The 5,129-nt window shown below is 40.9% G+C and overlaps 1 protein-coding gene across 2 annotated transcripts in view; it reads right to left on the reverse strand.

The window, feature by feature from the left end:
* Nucleotides 1–5,129, reverse strand: part of ST18 (suppression of tumorigenicity 18, zinc finger) — a 325,337-nt gene that overhangs the window by 192,541 nt on the left and 127,667 nt on the right. The window lies entirely within an intron of this gene.

Genomic DNA, 5,129 nt, shown 5'->3' on the forward strand with positions numbered 1-5,129 from the left:
GTCTTTGCTATTGTGAATAGTGCTGCAATAAACATACGTGTGCATGTGTCTTTATAGCAGCATGATTTATAATCCTTTGGGTATATACTCAGTAATGGGATGGCTAATTGGTTATCATACTTTTAAGGATTTATTTCCCTTCTATATTCTGTCTCATGTCAGAAGGCACAATTAAGACAAAAGACACAGGCAAGAGGGAGGAAATGTTGAACAACCATAAGGAAGAACATTCCTAACAATAAGAGCTGTTCAAAATTGGTTATCATACCTTTAAGGATTTATTTCCCTTTTATATTCTATCTCACGTCAGAAGGCACATATACACCATGGAATACTGTGCAGCCATAAGAAACGATGAGTTCATGTCCTTTGTAGGGACATGGATGCAGCTGGAAACCATCATTCTCAGAAAACTATCACAAGAACAGAAAACCAAACACCACACGTTCTCACTCATAGGTGGGAATTGAACAATGAGAACACTTGGACACAGGAAGCAGTATTTCTAGTTCTAGATCCTTGAGGAATTGCCACACTGTCTTCCACAATGGTTGAACGAATTTACAGTCCCACCAACAGTGTAAAAATGTTCCTATTTCTCCATATCCTCTCTAGCACTTACTGTTTCCTGACTTTTTAATGATCACCATTCTAACTGGTGTGAGATGGTATCACATTGTGGTTTTGATTTGCATCTCTCTGATGGCTAGTGATGATGAGCATTTTTTCATGTGTCTGTTGGCTGCATAAATGTCTTCTCAAAAGGTATTTCTTAAAGAGAGGTAAGGAAGCCAGTGGCAGACCCTTGAGCATGAGGAGGGATACAAGTAATTGAAGGGCTAGGTCTTGGAAAGAATCATCTCTGACACAGCTTCTATGTGGATGTTGAAATCGCCCAGAAAATATCACCCAGAGTGTAAGCCCAGAGCTCAGGGAAATGAGGGGAATGACCAATGTGTCTCCAAGTGACCATCCCTATGAGAGAACACAGGGCATGGCTGTGCAGGGAGGAACCAGGATGGTCTAGAAGCAGTGACAGGAAGCCAGGAGGACACATGTCTCACTGGGGTGGACCTGAGAGAGGAAAAGCATCACACTCAAGGGGAGGCAGTGTCCTCTGGGAGCACCAGGTTTTGGTTAGAAGAGCAAGTTCAAGAAGTCCAGGTTACAGAAAGCATTACTGATGATGAACCATGAGTCCCAGACAATTCCGGAGCTTTGAGAACTGAGAAGGAACGGGAAATTGAAATGGACTAGGGAACGTGAAGACCCTCAGGGGAACTGGAGTGAAGGAGAAATATAACCCTCCCCCCAAAAAAATCAAATGTAGTTTAATTATGCATTGGCTCATTCTCATCACAATTTTTTTTAGGAAAATTGGTTATCATACCTTTAAGGATTTATTTCCCTCCTGTAATTCTGTCTCATGTCAGAAGGCAAAATTAAGACAAAAGACACAGGCAAGAGAGAGGAAATGTTGAACAAACATAAGGAAGAACATTCCTAACAATAAGAGCTGTTCAAAATGGAATGTGCTAACTTATCACTGGAAGGTGTGGGGAGAGACTGGATGGCTGTCTGTGGGATGCTTCTGAGATCTTCCACAAGGACTAAAGCTGGATGGGTGGCTTCTAAGACCCTTTTCAGTTCCAAGACTCTCGGGATTTGGTATCCATTACATGAGAAAAATAAACATTTATCCTCATATTCATCATTGCCATAATGCTTGATTCTGGTCCAAACTAAAACCAATGATATTGGACCATTCCCCTTACACAGTCTGATTTTTACTCTTAAAAAATAAAGACTAAAAATATAATTCCTTACATGTAATCACTATGGAACTACTTGTTCCCTATATCCAACACCTGTTGCTAACTTTGTTGCTGAGAAAACTGTCTATACCTCAACAATAGAATTGCCTTGTGTTTTCTTTATCTGCTTTGTCATTTGTGCCCAACCTCTCCTCCTAACACAAGAAGTCAGATGCCAGACTCTGACCCAGAGTGGTCGCCATTAGCGTTGCGTGGGGAGCAAAAGGTGCTTCTGAGTCCAAGAAAAAGGTGGCTGCCAATGACAAGAAACACACAAAGCTTTCAATCCAAGAGCCTGGGGATCAAGGCTAGAATTTGAAACCACATTGAGTCCCCAGAGGGACTCAAGGCTGTGACCTGAAATGATGGGCCCCCTGCTGATGCCGAGAAATGCTATCAAGGCCTTCAACTTCCTTGGAATATATCCAATTTCTGTGACATTTTTCTAGTAGTCTTCAGTGGCTCTTTCCCAAGAGAAGCATGTCTCTCCTGAATTAGGTGCATTGACAAATCAAAATACCACTTTTGAGGTTACTTCTCTTTGCCTTATAGTTCTCTACTTCTCCTGGAGCCAGGACAGTGTTAAACTTACACACTTCACCCTAAACCATCTGGTCAAGCCTCTTAGTCTTTTATTCACTACAACACCCGCTGCTACTGCTGCTACTACCACTGCTTGATGATTCCAGACATTTATTTTTTTGCCAGACAAGATTTTTAAAAAATCTTTCTGCTATATCCTTGCCAAAAGGAGTTTGTTTTTGCCTTTCTTTCCTATTAAGTTCGTTTGGCTGCCTAGAATAATTAACTGAAATCAAAGTTGTTCTCCAGGAATTTAGAGGACCATATATCAGTGAATATTCCTTCACATGAAGTTTAGTTTTGGTCAGTTTGCAAATGTCCACACTCAAAAATGGAAGAGGGTGAGCTTTAAAAGGAAGTAACGTTGTGTTGTGCATTGGGCACAGTACGAAGCTGGCATTACTTTTTTTCCGTTTTACATGTAAGAAGTAACAGCATTGAAGAGATTAACTGCATTGCCTAAAGTCACATCATTGTGTGGAAAACAGCAGAGTAGAGCTTCAAATGCAGGTATCGGACCCAAATTCTATAACTGTCTTATGCTACATTACCTCTTCATGCATGATGCTTTTCAAGCTGTCTGTGATCTTCACATAAGTAAAAAATATTCTTACCATCATTATGATCAGCTCTTCTTTATTGCAAGTTCTTTTAACTTAACAGGCTATAAAGATGACAAAAAGTTGTGAGAGCTGGCCAGTAGCTAGGATATACATATAGGTGCAGAAATATGGGTCACCTCCATTTTGTACTGATTATGCGTGGTCAAGCATTTGGGGTTTTCCTCACGTTTGAAACCAGTTATGTCTGACTCAACAATTCCTGCTCATTGCACCAAGCCATACTGCTTCACAGCAATGGTATCTGGCTACTAGATAATCAAGTCTTTGGTTCTCAAAGCATGGTCTCCAGGCCAGCATCACCTAGAAACTTGTTAGAAGTGCAGATTCTTAAACCCCACCCCAGACCTCCTGAATCAGAAACTCGGGCTGTGGCTTGGAAGTCTGTGGTTTAACCAATCCACCAGGGCTTGATTCTGGTTAAGTGTGATACAGGCATGCTCAAGTTTGAAAACCAGTGGTCTAAAGAAAAAAAAAAAAAAACTGAGCAAAAATCTACAATATCCAAGGCTGAAATACGTTACTAATTTTTTATACAAATACTTTTCCAAAAAATCTAGAATTTCAGTAAGCCTTTTAAACATTAATAGCAGTGTATATGAAGGTCCAGATAAATTAGAAGAAATTCAAAATGATGGTCATCCCCAAATTTCTATGTACATAGAATCTATCCATAATACCAAAGGTTTTGCAAGCGTTGCTGAACATTTTTTAAAGCATTACATAGTATGCTTAGATTATGGTAAAATTATCTGGGTAATTTTTCTGCTATATTAACCAGTTTCTTTTTCTCTTTGTGTTTTATTACATTCAAGAAGATGATGTCTGTGTGTTCTTTGTCTCAAAGAGGAGGTAGGGGAGCCTCCAAGTCTTCCTAGCGCTTTTATTTTGAAAACCAATAAACAAGCAAAGAAATATAGAATTTAAAAGCTTAGTCCAGTTGAGGGGGTTTTCAGACACAGAGCAACATCTGAAACAAATCCTTAATAGAAATTCTCCCAGAACAAGTAGAGAGAAGGGAAGATACTGGTGGCCATGAAGGAGAAGGGAGCTGCCCTGCCTCAAGGCTATGCAGAGAGTAAACCGCGTGCACTAACAACCGAGTAACCTCCAAACTTTGGCACTGCGTATACAAAGGTGGACAGGCAACTTCAGGCAGAACTGAAGTTAAGTTTTTCTGCTCACCCAGCACAATGGACGCTCTGAACTAAAAACTAAGAGGCATTTTTTAAAATGATGTTACATATCTGAGCTAGTGGGTTGAGATTCCCACCTATTACATCTTAATTTACACTAATTTTACAGGAGTCAATTCAGCTTCCGAGGGCTTCAAACAAAAGACCCAGGGACCAAGCTGAAAGCTCTAAGACTGACTGAAGCAGATTTGAGCAGTTTTCCCATGCAAAGGGCTCAGAGGCTCAGGAAATATCAGTCACAACCATAAACTGAAGCATGTTATGTGCATCCTGTGAAAAACTTTCTTTCTCCAACTAATTTGAGAGAAATCTACCTCAAACATAAACAGAACTGAAGCTAAATGCTGACTTCATCACCCGGCCCTATGCCTGATTCAGTACTGCTAGCAGTGTTTCAAAAGTCCCTTCCATGGGACAACCAGTTCATCCCTTGGTATTACCCTGAGTAGCAGCAGAAGTCACTCACTTCCACTGTGATGTGCTGGGTGGGAGCGTTGCATCCTCACACAGATTCAGAAAATCTGCAAATTAGACTCAGAAGAAGGGCATGAGGAAGGAAAGGAACAAGATCAGGCCAAGATGAGAAAGTATAATGAGAAAATGCCTTTAAAACAATAAGAAATTCAGGTAATCATTCAGTGTTGCCTATTAAGAGTATTAATAGGCCAGGCGTGGTGGCTCATGCCTATAATCCCAGCACTTTGAGAGGCAGAGGCCAGTGGATCACCTGAGGTCAGGAGTTCAAGACCAACCTGGCCAATAGGGTGAAACTCATCTCTACTAAAAATACAAAAATTAGCTGGGCGTGGTGGCGCATGCTTATAATCTCAGCTACTTGGGAGGCTGAGGCAGGAGAATCACTTGAACCTGGGACGCAGAGGTTGCAGTGAGCCAAGATCACGTCACTGCACTACAGT

The sequence above is a fragment of the Mandrillus leucophaeus genome, unplaced genomic scaffold (assembly GCF_000951045.1).
Source record: "Mandrillus leucophaeus isolate KB7577 unplaced genomic scaffold, Mleu.le_1.0 Scaffold458, whole genome shotgun sequence".
NCBI lineage: Eukaryota > Metazoa > Chordata > Mammalia > Primates > Cercopithecidae > Mandrillus > Mandrillus leucophaeus.